The sequence below is a fragment of the Mesoplodon mirus genome (genome assembly GCF_964341445.2).
Source record: "Mesoplodon mirus genome assembly, chromosome: 19".
Taxonomy (NCBI): domain Eukaryota; kingdom Metazoa; phylum Chordata; class Mammalia; order Artiodactyla; family Ziphiidae; genus Mesoplodon; species Mesoplodon mirus.
The window spans coordinates 64,970,071-64,991,890 of NC_138995.1; the positions used below are offsets into that span (position 1 = coordinate 64,970,071).

Genomic DNA, 21,820 nt, shown 5'->3' on the forward strand with positions numbered 1-21,820 from the left:
GGCGGAGCGCTTCCGGCTGGACCGGAAGCGCCTCCTTGGCAAGTTCCTGGAGGTGCTCGGCCTCCGAGTTCCGCCTTCTAGGGATTTACCCGGACCGCCGTGCCAGAGGCCTCGGCGAGGCGGGCGGTGCTTTCCCAGCCGCGGACCGCGCTCCCCAGCCACCGCTGCCTTACGTTAGGGGGCCTCGGTAAATCGCCGATCGGCGAGCCTCAGTTTGCCCGTCCGTAAAACGGCGGCTCGCGGTAGCCGCACTTAACAGTGGGAACTTGGTTGAAGTCTGAGACTTTCCTTTTCGTTCAGTAGTTACAAGATTGTAAAGAAGTGGTTGTTATGATACCTTTTTCGGACAAGGAACCTAATTTTGAGCTTCCCCTCACATATGAAGCCCTACTCCTTGTTACCGAGACGAATTTGAGTCCGCTGGACCGAGGCCTCCTTCCCAGCTGTGTTGGGTGGTGACCTTTGCCCAGAGCTCCCTAGCCCCTTCCTCCTTGCTCCTTATTCGCCATGCCTGTTCATTTCTCCACCCTAGTTTCGACTGTTTAGTTGGGGGAACAGCATGGTGGTCAGAGAGAGAGTGGCCAATTGCAGAGAGCCTTAGGGGCATCGGAATGGCTCTGGCTGTGAGCCAGGGCATGGTTCTGAGCAGAGCAGTCATGGGCTCTGGCCTCCTCAAAGGATCACTCACTCTGGCTTCTGTGAGGAGAGCTGAGTTAAAGAGGGTGAGGGAAGGACCAGAGTGACCTTTGTACCAATGCAGTAATCCTCGTGGGTGGTGATCCGTGGTCAGATTGTGGAAATGTTAGTGTTCTAAAGGTAGCGCCAACAGGCAGTAGGTTAAAGGTTGTGCATCATAGGCTGCAGTCCAGTCTGTAATACCCAGAACAAGGAAGGGCATGGAGGAGGCCTCAATGCAGAGCTGTTCACCAAGGCCCGGTGGGGAGTGGGTTACAGGTGTGTGATGATATTGCTTCCCTCATACCCAGGCCCTCTCCTACTTCAGGTACCCCAGCTTGTTGGATGGTACCTTGTTCTCTCTGTGTCATGAGGTGGCAAACGCTGGGGCGAACCGCCATCTTGGATGCCACATTATGGAAGTCTGGGCTACGTCTGAGCTGTTATTGAGGTTTCTGAGTGGGGAGAGACCAGAGCAGTAGGAGAATCTAGGTTGTCTGTGGACATGCCCTTCCTCTGAGAGGTGCCCAAAATGTGGTCACCCCATGCCACGTGAAGGGCTTCAGCTGGTTCCATTTCCTCATAACCAGATAAGAATGAAAGGTAAAGGGAGGGGCTTCCCTGGTGGCTCAGTGGTTAAGAATCCACCTGCCAATGCAGGGGACACAGGTTTGAGCCCTGGTCTGGGAAGATCCCACATGCTGCAGAGCAACTAAGCCCGTGTGCCACAACTACTGAGCCTGCGCTCTAGAGCCCGCCAGCCACAACTACTGAAGCCCGCGCACCTAGAGCCCATGCTCTGCAACAAGTGAAGCCACCTCAATGAGAAGTCTGCACGCCACAATGAAGAGTAGCCCTCACTGGCCACAACTAGAGAAAGCCCGCACGCAGCAAGGAAGACCCAATGCAGCCAAAAATAAATAAATAAAACTTACTTAATTAATTTTTTTTTTAAGGTAAAGGGAGGAGGAGTCCAGGATACATTACTTGGAACAAGTAGGGTATTTTATGAACTGGGTTGTAGGGTCACCAATAGTATAATAACTAGCACAAGTCAGCTAGACTTGAAGTTACCTTATGCTCTCAAATCCTAGGATTAACTCATCTTCTCCAGCTAAGAGTCCAAGAGTCACTAAGGTCAACACTATGGGAGATTCTGAGTCCCCCCAGAAGGACGTCAAGATGCTTCTCTAGTGCTGGTGACCACGCAGAAGCTCCCCCTTCCACAGCTTTTCTTTGCCACCAGTTCACCATTCAGCGTCCAAATTCTCACATCCCTGGAATTTAACGTTAGACGTCTGCTCGTTTTTCTTTTAAGAAAAATATGTAAAACACAGTAAACTCGTAAGAGATTCAATGAAACCCTGTGAACACACTCCTAAGCTGAAAAAAAAAAAAAAGAACATCAACCTACAGGCTGAAACACCTGTGTTTCCCTCGCCACTAGAAACCCCCGTTCCTCCAGAGGCAGCCACTATCCTGAATGAGATGTGGATCACTCCATACATTTCCTGAAACTTTACATGCCTGTATTCGAGAGCAATACAAAGCACGTTTTGCATTCATATAAACGCATAAGATTTCATCTGCAACTTGCATTTTTTGCTCCATATATTTATCATTGAAAGATTTATCCTTTCAGTGTTCTTTTTTTTTTTTTCCGTGTGGCATGTGGGATCTTAGTTCCCCAACTAGGGAATTGAACCCGGCCCCCTGCAGTGGAAGCATGGAGTCCTAATGCATTATTTAAAAATTGCATTATTATTATTTTTTGCATTATTTTTAAAGATTTTATTTTTGACGTGGACCATTTTTTAAAAGTCTTTATTGAATTTGTTACAATATTGCTTCTGTTTTATGTTTTGGTTTTTTGGCCATGAGGCATGTGGGATCTTACCTCCATAACCAGGGATCGAACCTGCACCCCCCTGCACTGCAATGCAAAGTCTTAACCACTTGACAGCCAGGGATTGCCTTTTTATATGCTTGTAATGAACAACTGGAAATTGAAAATAGTAAAAATACTATTTACCATAACATCAAAAAATATGAAATACTTAGGGATAAATGTGACAAAAGATGTGAAGAATTCATACATTGAAGACAAAATATTGCTGACAGAAATTAAAGAAGACCTAAACAAATAGAGAAATATACTTGTTTATATGTTAGAGAACTCAATATTGTTAGGATGTCAATTATCTTCAAATTGATATATAGATTCAATGCATTTCCAATCAAAATCCCAGCAGGAGTTTTTGTAGACATGGAATCATATGAAAATGCAAAGACCTAGAATAATAAAACAACTCAGAAATGAAGAAAAGTGGAGAGTTACCACTATCTGATCTCAAAAATTATTATAAAGTACATAATCGAAACAGCATGGTATTGGTATAAACAGATACATCAATGGAACAGAATACAGAGTTCAGAAATAAGCCCATACATCTATGGATAACTGATTTTTTACAATGGCACAGAAGACAACACAGGGGGAAAAGGATAGCCTTTGCAGCAAGTAGTACTGGAACAACAGGATATCTATCTTTATATTTTTTTTGAAAAAGAACTTTGATCCTTAACTCACACCGTGTACAAAAATTAAATAAAAGTGGATCAACAATAAGAACCCAATTTTTGAAAAAAGGGTAAAATATTTTCATGAAAGAAGATAGGAAAATGACAAACAAGCACTTGAAAAGATGTTCAACATCAATACTAATTAGAGAAATATAAATTAATACCACAATGAGTGGCTTCCCTGGTGGTGCAGTGGTTAAGAATGCAGGTGACACAGGTTCAATCCCTGGTCTGGGAAAATCCTACATGACACAGAGCAACTAAGCCCATGCACCACAGCTACTGAGCCTGCGCTCTAGAGCCCGTAAGCCACAACTACTGAGCCTGCATGCCACAACTACTGAAGCCCGCACACCTAGAGCCCATGGTCTGCAACAAGAGTAGCTACTGCAATGAGAAGCCCGTGTACCGCAATGAAGAGTAGCCCCCGCTCACCAAAACTAGAGAAAGCCCACGCGCAGCAACAAAGACCCAACACAGCCAAAAATAAATAAATAAAATAAAGTTATTTTTTAAAAAAACAGGACTTCCCTGGTGGCGCAGTGGTTGAGAGTCCGCCTGCCGATGCAGGGGACACGGATTCGTGCCCCGGTCTGGGAAGATCCCACATGCCGCGGAGCGGCTAGGTCCGTGAGCCGTGGCCGCTAAGCCTGCGCGTCCGGAGCCTGTGCTCCGTAACGGGAGAGGCCACAACAGTGAGAGGCCCGCGTACCGCAAAAAAAAAAAAAAAAACCAACCAAACAAACAAAAAACACACACAACAAGAATCCAATACACATCTACTGGAGTTGCAAAAATCAAAAAAACTGACCATACCAAATATTGATGGGGATGTGGAGGAACTGGAACTCTCATACTTTGCTGATGGGAATGTAAAATGGTATAACCACTTTGAAAAACAAAATGACAGTTTCTTAAAATGCTGAACTTACACCTACTGTATGATCCAGATATTTTAATCCTATTTATCCAAAAGGAAATATATGTCCATACAAAGACTTGTACACTATACTAGTGTTCATAGCAGCTTTATTTGTAATAGCCCCAAACTGGAAACAACCCAAATGTCCACCAACAAATGACTGGATAAACAAATTGTGGTAGATCCATAAAATGGAATACTAGTCAGCAGTAAAATGGAATGACCTATTGATACATGCAACAACATGGATGAATCTCAAAATAATTATGCTAAGTAAAAGAAGCCCGTTCCCCCTCCCCAAAAAAAGAGTATGTGACATATCATTCCATTTATATACAAGTCTAGAAAATTCAAGCTAATCTATAGTAACCGAAAGCAGACCTGTGGTCATTTGGGAACAGAGGAATGGGGAAGGGTGTGGAGAGGTAGGAGGAGGGACTTCAAGGGGCAAGAAGAAACGTGCGGGGGGGTGATGGTCATGTTCATTTTCTTGATTGTGGTGATGGTTTTACAGACTTAAACGTCAAAATTGTGACTTCCCTGGAGGTCCAGTGGTTAAGACTCAGCACTTCCATTGCAGGGGGCATGGGTTCAATCTCTAATAGGGGAACTAAGATCCCACAAGCCGCATGGCGTGGCCAAAAGAATAAAAAATAATTTTTAAAAAAAAGGTCAAGGGGGAAAAGAAAAGTCAAGTGGACTTCCCTGGTGGTCCAGTGGTAAAGAATCCGCCTTCCAATGCAGGGGACGCAGGTTCGACCCCTGGTCAGGGAACTAAGATCCCACGTGCTGCAGGGCAACTAAGCCTGCACACCTCAACTAGAGAAAGAAGTCCATGCACCCCAACGAAGGATCCTGCATGCCGCAGTGAAGATCCCGCGTGCTGCAACTAAGACATGATGCAGCCAAAAATAAATATTTTTAAAAAGGTCAAAATTTATGAAATTGTACACTTTAAATACATGCAGTTTATTTTTATTTATTTATTTTTTTGGCTGCGTTGCTGCGCTCGGGCTTTCTCTAGTTGTGGCGAGTGGGGGATAGTCTTCATTGCGGTGCGCGGGTTTCTCATTGTGGTGGCTTCTCTTGTCGTGGAGCACAGGCTCTAGGCACAAGGGCTTCAGTAGTTGTGGCACGCAGGCTCAGTATTTGTGGCACACACACCCTAGAGCGCATGAGCTCAGTAGTTGTGGCTCACAGGCTCTCGAGCACCAGCTCAGTAGTTGTGGCGCATGGGCTTAGTTGCTCCACAGCATGTGGAATCTTCCCGGACTGGGGCACGAACCCGTGTCCCCTGCATCGGCAGGTGGACTCTCAACCACTGAGCCACCAGGGAAGCCCGTTAGTTTGAATTTATAGTTTGTTTTTCTCAGAATCTTCTTTTACCAAAAGTATTTTCTCCTTTTATCACTATTACATCCTTGTTTCTGCCTTGATTAGAAATATTTTTTTTCTAATTTCTTGTGTTTAGCACTAAATTTATTTCCATTTCTTCTTGTTTTTGCTACTTTAGTGCACCCATTTCTAATGATTCAGACTGACATTTGAGCTTCTTTCTCCTCCTTGTATTTTTATTTGTTGTAAAACTGTACCAATATTTAGAGAAACATAAAAAGGCACAGTATTCCCAGACTCTTATTAAATTAGCTATGTTCATTTCTGTTTTCTTCTAAGCCCTTGTCCAGATGCACACATTGGATAACACAGCCACAACAATTCTGCACTTCTCAGTACACATTACAAGTGCTTTCCAAATTTCTACACAGTGTTCATAATAACAGTTTATGGTGACTTCCTGAAACAAATTATTAGTACCCTAACTTTCTAGCATTGGCGAACAAAGAAGTAAATCATAGCACTCTGGCTCTTTGAAATAGTACATTCAGTCTTTGAGTCAAATATCATCAACCTATTCTGACTTCTCAGCAACGGCCTTTCTCACACTGGTTGATTGTATTAACTAGTATTATTGAAGGGAGTTTTGATTTTACTAATTATTTTTCATTGGCAATTTACCCAGTATCAAATACCACCCAGTCTCAGTCCTTCTCTGGAAGTGGTTAAAAAAGACAAAATCTACATATACTTGTACAGCTTTTGTGAATTAAAATGAAATGTGTAATTTCCTCCCCCTGGTATGAGTTCCTTGGTGCCCAATAACGTTAGAACCTTGATTGAAAGCTTTCCCACACTGATGACATTCATACGGTTTCTCTCCAGTGTGTGTTCTCTTATGTTGAGTGAAGGATAAATGAAAACTGTAAGTTTTCCCACATTCATTATATTTGTAGGGTTTCTCTCCAGTATGTGTTCTCTTGTGCACATTAAGATTACACCGTCCACTGAAGGATTTTCTACATTCATCACATTTATAGGGATTCTCTCTAGTATGAGTTCTCCGATGTACATTAAGGTGATAATTTTGGCTAAAAGATTTTCCACATTTATTACATTTATAAGGTTTCTCAACAGTGTGAATTCTCTGGTGCAAAATGAGGTGAACACTCATAAGGTTTCTCAACAGTGTGAATTCTCTGGTGCAAAATGAGGTGAACACTGCCAGAAAGATTTCCCACATTCATTACATTCATAGGCTTTTTCTCCACTGAGATTTCTTAGATGGTGAGAAAGAGATGAAAGCTTCTTAAAGGCTTTCCCACATTCATTACATTCATAGGATTTCTCCCTACCATAAGTTCTCATGAACTGAGAGAGGTGTGACCTATGGGCAAAAAAATCCCCACTTTCCTTATATCCATAACACTTTTCTCCAGTACTAATTATCTCATGTGTAGAAATGTATATGCTCTGGTTGGTATATTTACCGTGCTCATTCAACTTACACAATTTTTCCAGGACTTTTCCACATGGACTGCCTTTACAAGATTTCTTTTACCAAGATTTCCTGATGATTCTGTAAAACAAAATTATGCTGTAAACTGTGAACTCCTGAGTCAGTTTGATGAAAATGTTCTTTGATAAGAAATCTCTGTGAAGAAACAAAGTCGGAATTGAAGCTGCATTTCCCCACAACTTCAGCATTTTCCCAATCCCTATCCAGGGTCACTAGTTGCCCTTGTTCATATTCCACTGGCCCCACACTAACACTGTACATCTTCTGCTTTTCTGATTCATCCTCAGATTTCCAGTCACCTGCTACGGTAGAACGCCAGGAATCACCCATTGTGTATCTTTCTAGGTTCATGCTGCTGGGTAATCCGTCACCAGAAATGGACTCTGTTGATGGTGACTCTTGGCTTTTAGGTCTGTTCTTCCATGCTGGAAGGAAATGAAAAACAGGTGCTTGGGAAAAAAACTCCTAGAGTGAGAATGATGAGATAAAAGCAACAAGATGTGCACAATACCAGTAGATGTTTTTAAATATCAACTAAGGGAACAGATGGAACGTTGAGAAGAGAAGCCACAAAATGTACACACAGAACAAGAGGAATCCACAGGAAGACTGATCAGCTAAAAAAGTCATCAGCAAAACAGGGGGAGAAGACATATTAGGGGAAACATCATGGAATAAGCAGACATCCCAAACAAAATATTCTCGACAGCCACCCCTCTTTAATGCTTAGATACCTCCAAATTCTGATCCATCTCCCTAGTTAGGTCCATTCCTCCCGTAACTGACATCATATTAACCTTCCTAACAAACAAGTTTCACAATGTCAAGAGGATACCTCTTTAGACCCAGTCCTCCCGAGCACTCAGAATCAGGGTCAAACCTCCACAGCTCTCCTTGTTCCTTTTTCTGCTGGGTTTCCTTCGTTCTCCCTGTAAGTGACCACTTCCCCCATGAACACACAGTTCCTGTCTGTTTGAGGACCTGCCTTTGATCCCCAAGGTCTCAGGTGAAGCAACCCTTCCCTTTCTTCTCATCATTCAGGTCACAACTCCCAGGTCACCTCCTCTAAGAGACCCTCTCCGACCTCCCCTCCTGTATGGGTTCCTCCTCATTGTCCAGCTCACTGCCCTGTTTTATCTGCTGCTCAGCACTGGTTAGCGCTATTGAACATCACCTTGTTCTTTTGGTCCTTTCTTGTCTGCTCATCCCCAGACACCAGCACAGCACGGGTGGCTCTGTGGGTGCCTGTGAGGTGGACAGAGGGTACACAGTTGTGCTCCTGCCAGGTGGGGAGGCCTTACATTCCTGTCCACAGGGAGGAGGCTATGGGATTGTCTGTGAGGAGGGCTTTGCAAAGTCAAGCAGAGCAAAGGAGGGGACCCAGAAACCTGCAGCAGGTTTCTCCATGAGTCCTTAGCTGGACCCTAACTGCAAATGTATCGGAAAAGGCTCTCAAAGACCTGGCAAAGAACAGCTGCTAGGGTTCTGAGAAGAGGTTTCAGGAGTTACACAGTGTTGGGAGGCATTAGAGTTCTGACCCAGCTTGGGCAAAAGAACTTCAGTAAGCACCCAAGGCATTCAGCTGAAACCCTAGAAAGCTACATCCCAGAAGGAAAGACCATGCCCAAGAATAAGGGCTACATCCAAGGATTAAGCAAAATCAAAGTAACTCTACCTTAATCAATCCTAAACCAAGCCTCATCAGGATTAGGGTGATTTGTAATTATTTAACCACCTACCAAAACAAAATTCACACTCTTTAGTAGAAGATAACAATCTATAGTCCCTACAGCGTATCATCCACAGTATCCAGTATACAAAAAGATGACTAGAATCAGGAAAATGTGACACATTATCAAGAAAAAGAAAGTCAACAAAAACAGATATCCCAAACATCAGAAGTAGCAGGAAAAGATTTTAAAATAACTATTATAAACATGATAAATAATTTCATGGAAAAAAAAGAAGAAAAGAACCAAAAAAAATTCTAGAACTAAATAAAAATATAATATCTGACGTAAACCATGAATGCACTTAACTGCAGTCTGGACACAGTAGAAGAAAGGATTGTGAACTAAGGCAGGTAAGTGGAAACTTTATGATGATACAAAGGAAGTGAAAAGAATGTAAAAACAGAGCATCTGACACAGGATTAACATGTAACGTGTAATGTTACAGCAGAGAGACAGAAAGCAGCAGAAGGCATATTTGAAGAGAAGTGGGAGAGAGTCTTCCTAGATTGACTAAAGGCACCATCCTATAGATCCAACAAGCTCAGCAAACTTCAAACAGAATCATTTCAAAGAAGACCTCACCTAAAACATCACAATTTGTTGAAAACCAAATAAAAAGTAAAAATCTTAAAAGTAATCAGAAGAAAACAACAGATTATATTCATGGAACAACAAGAAGGAAAACAGCTGACTTCCCACAAGAAACAACGGAAACAGGGCTTCCCTGGTGGCGCAGTGGTTGAGAGTCCGCCTGCCGATGCAGGGGACACGGGTTCGTGCCCCGATCCAGGAAGATCCCACATGCCGCGGAGCGGCTGGGTCCGTGAGCCATGGCCGCTGAGCCTGCGCGTCCGGAGCCTGTGTGTGCTCCGCAACAGGAGAGGCCACAACAGTGAGAGGCCCGCGTACCGCAAAAAAAAAAAAAAAAAAAAAAAAAAAAGAATAGAGCGCTTAATTGGATAAGGCCATGAAGCACGCACACACCGCCCGTCACCCTCCTCAAGTGCCATGACAAAGCCACAATTCATTAACACATGCCAAACAATTATATGAGAGGAGATAAGTTGTAACAAGGTAAGCATACTGGAAAGTATGCTTGGATAAAACAAGGCATAGCTTAAATAAAGCACCTAGTTTACACCTCGAAGATTTCATAAGCTATGTATGTCTTGAACTAAACCTAGCCCACACCTTTCCCACCATACTAACACAAGTTAGTCAAATAAAACATTCACCAGACATCTAAAGTATAGGAGATAGAAATTTAGACACTGATGGCGCTATAGAAAAAGTACTGTAAGGGAATGATGAAAGAAATATTAAAAGTAATAAAAGGCAAAGCTTACCCCTTGTACCTTTTGCTTAATGACTTAACTAGCAACAACTTAACACAGAGAACTTAAGCTAAACTACCTGAAACAAGACGAGCTACTTATGAACAGTTACTAGAACAAACTCATCTATGTGGCAAAATAGTGAGATTTATAAGTAGAGGTGACAAGCCTAACAAGCCTGGTGATAGCTGGTTGTCCAGGAAAAGAATTTCAGTTCAACGTTAAATAATACTAAAAACCATAATAAGCTACCACGTATATTTAAACGTTAGTCTAAAAAGGTACAGCTTTTTAGAAATGGATACAACCTTAACTAGAGAGTAGAAACAAACAATACCATAGTTGGCCTAGAAGCGGCCATCAGTTAAGAAAGCATTCAAGGGGCTTCCCTGGTGGCCCAGTGGTTGAGAGTCCGCCTGCCGATGCAGGGGACACGGGTTCGTGCCCCAGTCCGGGAAGATCCCACATGCTGTGGAGCGGCTGGGCCCGTGAGCCATGGCCGCTGAGCCTGCGCATCTGGAGCCTGTGCTCCGCAACAGGAGAGGCCACAACAGTGAGAGGCCCGCGTACCGCAAAAAAAAAAAAAAAAGAAAGCATTCAAGCTCAACAACAAAACACATCCCAATTCCAATATTAAGTAAATCAACTTCTAGTCTTATTACTGGACTAATCTATAAGATTATAGAAGCAATACTGTTAACATGAGTAACAAGAAATATTTCTCCTTGCACAAGCTTACATCAGCAACTAATAATATACTGATAATTAACAGTAAATAAGTACAATCCAACACTAATCTATTTATTAAATACACAGTTAACCCAACACAGGCGTGCACTCAAGGAAAGATTAAAAAAAGTAAAAGGAACTTGGCAAATGCAAACCCCGCCTGTTTACCAAAAACATCACTTCGAGCATCACCAGTATTAGAGGCACCGCCTGCCCAGTGACAACCATTAAACGGCCGCGGTATCCTGACCGTGCAAAGGTAGCATAATCATCTGTTCTCTAAATAAGAACTTGTGTGAATGGCCTCACGAGGGTTTTACTGTCTCTTACTTTCAGTCAGTGAAATTGACCTCCCGGTGAAGAGGTGGGGATAACAAAATAAGACAAGAAGACCCTATGGAGCTTCAATTAATCAACCCAAAAAACCATAATCTCAAACCGCCAAGGAATAACAAAATTTCACATGGGTTGACAATTTCAGTTGGGGTGACCTCAGAGCACAAAAAACCCTCCAAGTGATTAAAGCCTAGACCCACTAGCCAAAGCAAAATATCACTTATTGATCCAAAAAATTGATCAATGGAACAAGTTACCCTAGGGATAACAGCGCAATCCTATTCTAGAGTTCATATCGACAATCGATATTGGATCAGGACATCCCAATGGTGTAACCGCTATTAAGGGTTCGTTTGTTCAAGAACTAAAGTCCTACGTGATCTGAGTTCAGACCGGAATAATCCAGGTCGGTTTCTATCTATTACGCATTTCTCCCAGTATGAAAAGACAAGAGAAAAAAGGTTCACTTTAAAAAGCGCCTTCAGGGCTTCCCTGGTGGCGCAGTGGTTGAGAGTCCGCCTGCCGATGCAGGGGACGCGGGTTCGTGCCCCGATCCGGGAGAATCCCGCATGCCGCGGAGCAGCTGGGCCCGTGAGCCATGGCCGCTGAGCCTGCGTGTCCGGAGCCTGTGCTCCACAATGGGAGAGGCCACAACAGTGAGAGGCCCGCATAGCACAAAAAAATAAATAATAAAATAAAATAAAATAAAAAGCGCCTTCAAAACAATTAATGATCTAATCTCAACTTAATAACTAAGCACAAACTAACCGCCCAAGACCAGGGTTTTGTTAGGGTGGCAGAGCCCGGTAATTGCGTAAAACTTAAACCTTTATGCCCAGAGGTTCAAATCCTCTCTCTAACAAAATGTTTATAATTAACATTTTAATGCTCATCATTCTTATTCTCCTAGCCGTGGCATTCTTGACATTAGTAGAACGTAAAATCCTAGGCTATATACAACTCCAAAAAGGACGAAACATTGTAGGAACGCACGGCCTACTCCAACCCATTGCCAATGCAATCAAACTATTCACTAAGGAACCCCTACGACCAGCTACAACCTCCACCTCCATATTTATCATCGCACCCATCTTAGCCCTAACCCTAGTCCTCACAATATAAATCTCCCTACCCATGCCATACCCCCTCATCAACATAAAACTAGGAGTATTATTCATACTAGCAATATCAAGTCTAGCCGTATACTCTATTCTATGATCTGGCTGGGCCTCCAACTCAAAATACGCATTAATTGGAGCCCTACGAGCACAAACAATCTCATATGAAGTAACACTAGCAATCATCCTCTTATCAGTACTCTTAATAAATGGATCCTTCACCCTATCAACCCTAAACACAACACAAGAACAACTATGACTAATCTTCCCATCACGATCACTAGCCATAACATGATTTATTTCTACCCTAGCAGAAACCAACCGAGCCCCTTTTGGTTTAACAGAAGGAGAATCCGAACTCGTGCCTGGCTTCAATGTAGAGCACACAGCAGGCCCCTTCGCCGTGTTCTTCCTAGCAGAATACGCCAACATCATTACAATAAATATATTCACAACAATTCTATTTCTCGGAGCATTCCACAACCCCTACACCCCAGAACTATGTACACTTAACTTCATCCTTAAATCACTACTACTAACAATATCTTTCCTATGGCTTTGAGCATCCTACCTTCGATTTCGGTATGACCAAGTGATACACTTACTCTGAAAAAGCTTCCTACCTCTAACACTAGCCCCATGCACATGACATGTATCACTGTGTGTCATAACAGCAAGCATCCTTCCACAAACATAAGAAATATGTCTGACAAAAAAGTTACTTTGATAGAGTAAATAACAGACGTTCAAACCCTCTTATTTCTAGAATCATAGGAATTGAACCTACCCTTAAGAATTCAAAGTTCTCCGTGCTACCATATTACACTACATTCTACAGTAAGGTCAGCTAAACGAGCTATCGGGCCCATACCCCGAAAATGTGGGTTTATATCCTTCCCGTACTAACAAATCCCACTATCTTTACCATTATCCTGACAACTGTCATTTTAGGGCCTATAATAGTAATTACCAGCTCTCACTGGCTACTAGCCTGAATTGGATTCAAAACAAATATAACAGCCATCATCCCTATTACAATAAAACACTTTAATCCACGAGCCAGAGAAGCCTCCACTAAATATTTTCTAACACAGGCCACTGCATCCCTACTACTTATAATAGCAGCCATCATTAAGCTAGTACACTCGGGCCAATGAACCATCACAAAACTACTCAACCCAAGAGCATCAACAATGATAACACCGACAAGGTCAGTGCCCGGATACATGCCTCACCCGATGACCTCGCGGAAGTGAAACCCAAGATGGTTATGACAGTGTTTGCATGCTTAATGAGAAAGGGACTGAACAAAATAAAATAATGAAACATTTATTATGATTGTCTGCCACATTAAACACATTGAATGCCTCACAGTTTACAGAAGTCTTAACTGTAGTGGGTATAAAACCAGAGATTATTTGTATGCTCAAAACAGTTGTATGAATCATTCATGAATTTAATATCCTGTTCATACTAGCTAGGATTTGTTGGCCTTTTTGGATAACACAATTAATTTACCAGTCGATACTGATAAGAGTGTGTTCATTTTCGAGATGATATTTTATGATTAAATTATTGTTGCCTGAAAGTCTCATTAAAACAAGACTAATTCATTCTTTTTCATGGCTATGAAAAAGCTAATTCATTTTATTTCATAGCTATAAAACTAGGACTATCCCCTTTTTACTTTTGAGTGCCCAAAGTAACACAAGGCATCCCTTTTTTTTTTTAAATTAATTAATTTATTTTGCTGTGTTGGGTCTTCGTTTCTGTGCGAGGACTTTCTCTAGTTGGGGCAAGCGAGGGCCACTCTTCATCGCGGTGCGCAGGCCTCTCACTATCGCGGCCTCTCTTGTTGCAGAGCACAGGCTCCAGACGCGCAGGCTCAGTAGTTGTGGCTCACGGGCCTAGTTGCTCCACGGCATGTGAGATCTTCTCAGACCAGGGCTCGAACCCGTGTCCCCTGCATTAGCAGGCAGATTCTCAACCACTGCACCACCAGGGAAGCCCACAAGGCATACCTTTAACAGTAGGCCTAATCCTATTAACATGACAAAAACTTGCACTCCTATCAATCCTATATCAAATCTCACCATCAATCAATCTAAAGCTAATACTAGCTTTATCCATACTTTCCATTCTAATCGGAGGTTGAGGTGGTACATAAATAAAAAATAAAATAGATCTACTGAAACGTGGGTCAAAATATGAATATAAAAAAAGGACATATCATGTTGGCACACGGCGAGCAAAATAGATCAATGGAAGAGAAGAGAGCAACAAAATAGATCCACACATATACATTCAATAAATTTTCAACAATACTATGAAAGAAAATTTTTTCATTAAACGGTGCTGAAACAACTGGACAACCGTAAGAAAAATAAATGCCTTGTCTACTACCTCACACTTACATAAAAATTAATTCAAGGTGGATATTAAGTCTTGATATAAAAGCAAAAACTATAAAACTACCAGAAGAAAACAGGAGAATATGTTTGGAGTTTTGGCAAAGCTTCCTTAGGACATTAAACACACACACACACACACACACACACACACACACACACACACAAAAAAAAAACCTAACCATAAAAGAAAAAATTGATAAAATCTGACCTTGTTAATTCATGACCCAGCAATTCCACCCCTAGATGTTTTCCCAAGAGAAATAAAACCATGGTTCTACTAAAAGCACTGTAGAAAACTGTTCACAGCAGCTTTACTCATAAAAGTCCAAAATGAGAGACAACTCAAATGTCCAGCAACAAGATAGTGGATAAATAAATTGTGGTTCATTCAAAAACTGGAATAGTACTCAACAGTAAAAAGAAACAAGCTAACAATGCATACAATGTCATGGATGAATCTCAAAAATCTTAGGGTAAGCCTTACACAAAAGAAATAATGTATGATTCTCTTTATATGAAGTTCTAGAAGAGGCAAAAGTTCTATGGTGGAAAAAATCTGAACAGTGGTTGCCTTTGTTAAATGGAAAGAGGTGGGCTTCCCTTGTGCAGTGGTAAGAATCCTCCTGCCAATGCAGGGGACACAGGTTCGAGCCCTGGTCTGGGAAGATCCCACATGCTGTGGAGCAACTAAGCCCGTGCACCACAGCTACTGAGCCTGTGCTCTAGAGCCCGTGAGCCACAACTACTGAGCCCAAGTGCCACAACTACTGAAGCCTGCGTGCCTAGAGCCTGTGCTCCACAACGAGAAGCCACCACAGTGAGAAGCCTGCGCACCGCAACGAAGAGTAGCCCCCGCTCACTGCAACTACAGAAAGCCCACGCGCAGCAACCAAGACCCAACACAGCCAAAAATAAATAAGTAAATAAACAAATTTTTTTTTAAAAAATGGAAAGAGGTAACAAAAGGAATTTGTGAGGTAATGAAAATGTCCTCAAGCTCAATTTGAATGATTACATATAGGTATACATTTGTCAAAATTTTTCAGTTGTACACTTAAAATCTGTGTATTTAACAAAGCACTGTTAGCAAAAATACATACAAAAAGGCCCACTGTCTTCAAAGTACCAATAATAAGACGGAGAGTTGACTTCTCAACAGAAACCATGGAGTACAGAAAACAATACCATGGTGTCTTTAAAGGGCTGAAGAAAAAAAAAAAAAGAACTGCCAACTTAAAATTCTCTGCTTAAAGTATCTTTCCAAAATGAAGATGAAATAAAGACATTTTCAGGCAAACACAAAGTGGGGGAATTCTGTCACTCTAAAAGAAATGATAAAGGGAGCTCTTCAGACACAAGGAAAATGATCCTAGGAGGAATTAGGGAAATACCAAAGGGAGTGAAGAGTATATGAAAAGGTAGATATGAAGAAAAATATAAACATTGACTGTAAAGACCCTTTCTCACCTGGGCAGGAATCTTGGGAAAGTCCTGTCCACTATCCATGGCTCTACTACGAGTTCTGGCTGGGCCACGATAGCTGGTTTGGAGATCCAAGACACTGTCCAAGTGAGAGATCAGGCCTTGAGGGCTTGGAAGAAGAGAAACCCTTCTCGGGTTCACTGACGCCACACTCCCAGCCAGGTCACACCCACTCTGCCGAGACCCCAGGCAGATGCAAGTCAACACAAGGCACAGCCTCACCCACAGTGACCAAGTGCCTAAAGGTCTCCAGCATCACGTCGTGGTACAGGGTCTTCTGGCCAGGGCCCAGCAGCCCCTACTCCTCCTGGGTGAAGTGCACAGCCACATCATCGAAGGTTACCTGTCCCTGAAATGTCAGTGTCGTGTCTGCTTAGCTAAGACCCTGATCTCTGCAAAGCTCCCACAAGGGCTGGGAGCGGCACACATGAGAACGTGAGGATGGACTCAGGCGTACACAGAGGTGTCCTGAGAGGGTTCTGGCTTCTGAGGGTTAATCAGGGCTCCCCGGGGGATCTGGGGGCCTCCATCAGCCATTTCAGAGGAGAGCCCCCATAATACTGACATGTTTACCCCCTAAGAATCTCACGCATTTCTTGATAAACTAGGGATCCTCCACAAGATCAAAATGTACAGTCATCCCTCAGAATTCCTCTTCCTTTTTATATACCAGGCATAAAAAGATGATGTTATTAACTGCTGATAACAATGTTAACATTTGCCAAGAGTTCTCCAGGCTGAGCGCAGGGCTAAGGCAGCACTTTCTCTAACGGAAATTCACAGTCTGAGAAAGTAGTTGCCACTGTTTTTTTGTCCTTTCAGAGGAGGAGGCTGAGCTGAGAGAAGTGCACAGGTTTGGGAACACAGGTTATGCGGGCTTCATAAGAATGAACAGAGACACGCTCCCTCTTTTAGACAAATCATTCCAGATGATGGAAAGACCAGAATCGTTTGTTCCTTAAACGGGTGGTAGCTGAAGCCATCCGGGTCAGGAAGTTTCTTGCTGGGGGGGCTTTGTGACTAGGTCTTCACTGGCTCTAGGGCTTTATTGATACACTTAAGGACTGCAGGACCAGGCAGTTTTCTGCCTCTTCTGTTCATCCCTCCTCGGCCAGAACGACGGGCTGAGGGTCCCAAGTCGGGGGAGTTATGCCCCCCAGCCTGGGGTCCAGGCCCAGCCCATCAGGAGGGAGAGGAACGGCCACTCACCGGGAGGCAGGCAGCCAAGAGCCCCGTGGCCGTCATCTCTTCCGACTCCGAGCTCTCGACCGAGTCAGAGCTGGGAAAGGCGAGTAACAAACCTCGACGGCGGTCAGGTCCGACCCGCAGCGCCCACCCCGGCGTCTCTGCACACAGGGAAGGGCCAGGGCCACGGTTCTCGGGTCCCGTCAGCTCCCGACACCGTCCGCCCCAGGCCCCGGCCGGCCGGACCCCACAGCTCTCCCGACGGTTACTCCGTCCCCAGACCGCGGACTTCGGAGACCCCGGCCCAGAGCGCCCTCCGGGGAAACTACCAAGACCAGGAGACCAGCGGCGCGGCCTGCCGACCAACAGGTGTGCGCCGCTGCCGGAGCCCTGTTCCTGAGCGCACAGAGAGTCAGACTACATTTACCAGAAGGCCCTGTGGCGCGACCTACCGACCAACGCGAGAGCGCGACGGGGGAGCCCGGGACATTGAGACGCCGCTGCGCTGGATCTTCTGGGAGTTGTATTCCTGCAGCCGACTCTGGACCGCCAGGGCGTCCACGGAGCCAGACTACATTTCCCAGAACGCGTGGCGGCTCGGGGGACCGCCCAATGGTTTTGCGGGGCCGGGCCTAGGCTGGGAATAGGGCCTTCGGGAATCAAAGTCCTGGCTCCCGGGCCAGGTCTAGGACGCTCTGAGACCACTTTATCTCACTGTAACACACAGAAGCGACTGTTGGGCGGGCATCCAGAGGGTCCGGGGAGCCTGAGGATGAGGGTTCTGGGCGTTCAGGGCGTTCTAGGAACTCATAATCACACTAACCTTGTCCGCCAGGCGGCGCGCGTGGGCACCTAGAGCGTCGACTACATCTCCCAGGGGGCTTCGCGGTGCAGCGGGCGGTTCCAGTCTGCGACCTCTTGGAGCGAGGCGTTCTGGAAGTTGTAGTCCATTGTCTCCAGGCCTCGTGAGGCCTCTGAGGACAGCCTGCCCTTCACACCAGGTGTGGAAGATGCTACCTTCACAAATATACCTTCCTGGAGATGAAGTAAAAATAAATGTCACCTGACTTGTTTATTTGGTTTGTTGTTAGTGGTTCTTTATTTATTTTTATTTTTATTTTTATTTTTTGCTGTACGCGGGCTTCTCACTGTTGTGGCCTCTCCCGTTGCGGAGCACAGGCTCCGGACGCGCAGGCTCAGCGGCCATGGCTCACGGGCCCAGCCGCTCCGCAGCATGTGGGATCTTCCCGGATCGGGGCACGAACCCGTGTCCCCTGAATCGGCAGGCAGACTCTCAACCACTGCGCCACCAGGGAAGCCCTGTTAGTGGTTTTTTAAAATAAATTTATTTATTTATTTGGCTGCGTTGGGTCTTCGTTACTGTGTGTGGGCTTTCTCTAGTTGTGGAGAGCTGGAGCTACTCTTCGTTGCAGTGCGCAGGCTTCTCATTGCATTGGCTTCTCTTGTGGAGCACGGGCTCTAGGCACATGGGCTTTAGTAGCTGTGGCACGTGGGCTCAGTAGTTGTGGCTTGCGGGCTCTTGAGCTCAGGCTCAGGAGTTGTGGCTCAAGGGCTTAGTTGCTCCGCAGCATGTGGGATCTTCCCAGACCAGGGCTTGAACTCGTGTCCCCTGCATTGGCAGGCGGATTCTTAACCACTGTGCCACCAGGGAAGCCCTGTGTTTTTTAAATAAGAGACAAAGATGTATTTATTTATTTAGACATATTTAAATATTATATCCTGTGCCTGGGTGTTTTTGTTTATTAGGTGGGTAATGAAGGCAAGCATCCGTCATAGGTTGTTGGATAGTTCTTTCATAAAATGTCATTTTTCATCTTTTTTCAGCTACATCACTCCACGGCCACAGTGGACTTCCCATGTAAGAAGAGGAGATTGGGACACAGACATGCACAGAGGGATGACCATGTGAGAACACAGGGAGAGGGTGGTCATCTGCAAGCCAAAGGAGAAAGACCTCAGAAGGAATCAATGCTGTCGACATTCTGATCTTGAAAGTCTAGCCGCCAGAACTGCGAAAATTAACGTCTGTGCTTTACGCCCCATTGTCTGTGGTATTTTGTTGCGGCAGCCCCTTGCCGACTAGGACAGCAACTCTCACCCATTCCGCTACCCCTTCCTGTGGAGATTAAATTGCTGTTCTGACCACAGTGAGATGGCATCACACCCCACAAGTCAAAAGACCCAACAACCCAAAGGCTGTTGAGGACGGGTATGTTGGGAGGCGCGATGTTACCCCCTAAAGCCACACACATCCTTTACACACTGTAAAGTGTCAAAAATAAACACACTCATTAACACGACCCAAATCTATGCTACCCTACAATGTGTAGAAATATGAAGTCAAGGTAGAAATACAAAATCTAGGGAATTCCCTGGTGGTCCAGTGGTTAGGACTCCACGCTTTCACTGCAGGGGGCCCAGGTTTGATCCCTGTTCAGGGAACTAAGATCCTGCAAACAGCATGGTGTGGCAAAACAAAAACGAAAACAAAAACACCAAATCTATTCTTTGAGGCCAGACTTTCAGTATTCTGTCTTACTTAGAAATTGTTCCAGTATCCAAAGATCGTTAAATAATTAAGAAATTAGCATGAGTCCAATCTCTTAACGTTAAGTTAGGTTCTTGGAAATTATCCTTCAGTTGATACCCCATGTACCATAATTACTATTGATATAAAAATGTGTCAGAATGATAATTCAACTTAGTTGAACATGTTTTTTGTTTCTTTGTTTTGGCTGCACTGTGCTGCAGCATGTTGAACTTCCCTGACCAGGGATGGAACCCATGCCCCTGGCAGTGGAAGCTCAGAGCCTTAACCACTAGACTACCAGGGAAGTCTCAGGTTACATTTTTTAAAAATCTTAAACATTATGTGAAACTAATAGTCATATATCTGATTAGATTCTAAAAGAAACAACACAGTTAAAATTAGCTCTTTCAGGACAAATACCATATAATATCACTTATAGGTGGAATCTAAAATATGACACGAATGAACATATCTATGAAACAGAAACAGAGTCACAGACACAGAGAACAGACCTGGCGTTACCAAGGGGTAGGGGGTGTGGGGGAAGGACCTCAGAGAGGCAGCAGTGAGTGATGGTGTGAAGCAAGATCTTAATTCCCTGCCCAGGAATTGAACCTGGGGAGCCTGGATGAAAACCAGGAATCCTGGCCACTACACCCCAATCCTGACCACTACACCAGTTTTTTCTGCAATTTAGCAGCTTAAAAACTCACGGATTTTTTAGCTAACATCTTCTATGGGTCAGGAGTGAGAGCATGGCTTACTTAACTGGATCCTCTGCTCAGAGTCTCCCAAGGCGGCCAGCACGGAATCAGCCAGGGCTGGGCTCTCATCTGGGGTGTGGGCTCCACGTCCAGGATCATTGGTTGTTGGCAGAATTAAGTTGCTTGCAGTTGTAAGAGTGAGGTCCTGTTTTCTTGCTGGCTCTTGGTGGAGGGCCCCTCCCCGCTCCTGGAGGCCACCTCAGATTCTTGTCACATGGCCTCCTACTCTCACAATATGGCTGTTTCCAAGAAGGACCTACTGTACAGCACAGAAAACTATATTCAAATTTTTGTAATAACCTATAAGGGAAAAAAAATCTGAAAAAGAATATATATAAAAAAATATATATAACTGGATCACTTTGCTGTACACCTGAGACTAACACAACACTGTAAATCAACTCTAATTCAATAAAAATAAATAAGTTAAAATGGAAAAAAGTTTTTAATAAAAAGATAAATTATCTCAAAGGAAAAATATCAGTTTGGCCATTTAATTCTCCTTTATGTCAGAGGAGAAAAGCGTCTCTTCAGGCTACTCTGTCGAGTCTTGTATGATGTAACATAATCATGAAAGCGAGGGCCCCAGCATGCTCACAGGTTGCTCTGGCCGCTCAGGGTCGGGGACCATAGGGGGCGTGTGCACCCGCAGGCAAGGATCTCAGGGGCTACCTCAGCATCCTGCCCCCCATACAAGCATTATTCTTTAGATGGCATCTTGCATTCACAGCCCTGTCAGAATCCACAGGTACCTCCCCCAAGCTTCTTCCCCTGTAACAGTGGTGTGGTTACTTGCAGAGGTTCTCTAAGACTCCTTTCTATCAGGAGAGAACTGGACGAATCAGTCAGACAGGCGAGCCCGCACCTGGAGTGTCACACTTAAGAATAAACCCTGTCACATGACAAGCCCTCCGAGGAGGAACCAGGGTTGGACTTCCTCTGTGGCACCCCCACCCCCAAAGCCCCGCCCCCAGAAATGCCCTGGAACCTATTCTGTGACTTATAAGGCCCCAGCTTCACGGGTAGGATGGAAATCCTCTCCCGGAAGGCCTGGGAACCTAGCAGATTTAAGGCTTCAAGGAGAGAATTCACTCCAGTATATAGTTTCAAAGTCAAAATGAATAGATTTAAATTGGAATCCTC

The 21,820-nt window shown here is 44.3% G+C and overlaps 1 long non-coding RNA gene across 2 annotated transcripts; it reads right to left on the reverse strand.

The window, feature by feature from the left end:
* Window positions 1–1,642: 1,642 nt before the first annotated feature.
* LOC309794732 lies at window positions 1,643–17,750 on the reverse strand. 2 transcript variants are annotated; one of them, XR_014292188.1, is made up of 3 exons: window positions 16,163–17,750; window positions 7,024–7,459; window positions 1,643–1,952 (listed from the first exon to the last, which is right to left on the reverse strand). It is a non-coding gene; the product is annotated as an uncharacterized lncRNA (long non-coding RNA). The 2 variants fall into 2 exon arrangements; XR_014292189.1 differs by lacking the exon at window positions 1,643–1,952 and having other exon boundaries at window positions 6,574–7,459; window positions 16,163–16,256; window positions 17,387–17,750.
* Between the last annotated feature and the right edge of the window lie 4,070 nt (window positions 17,751–21,820).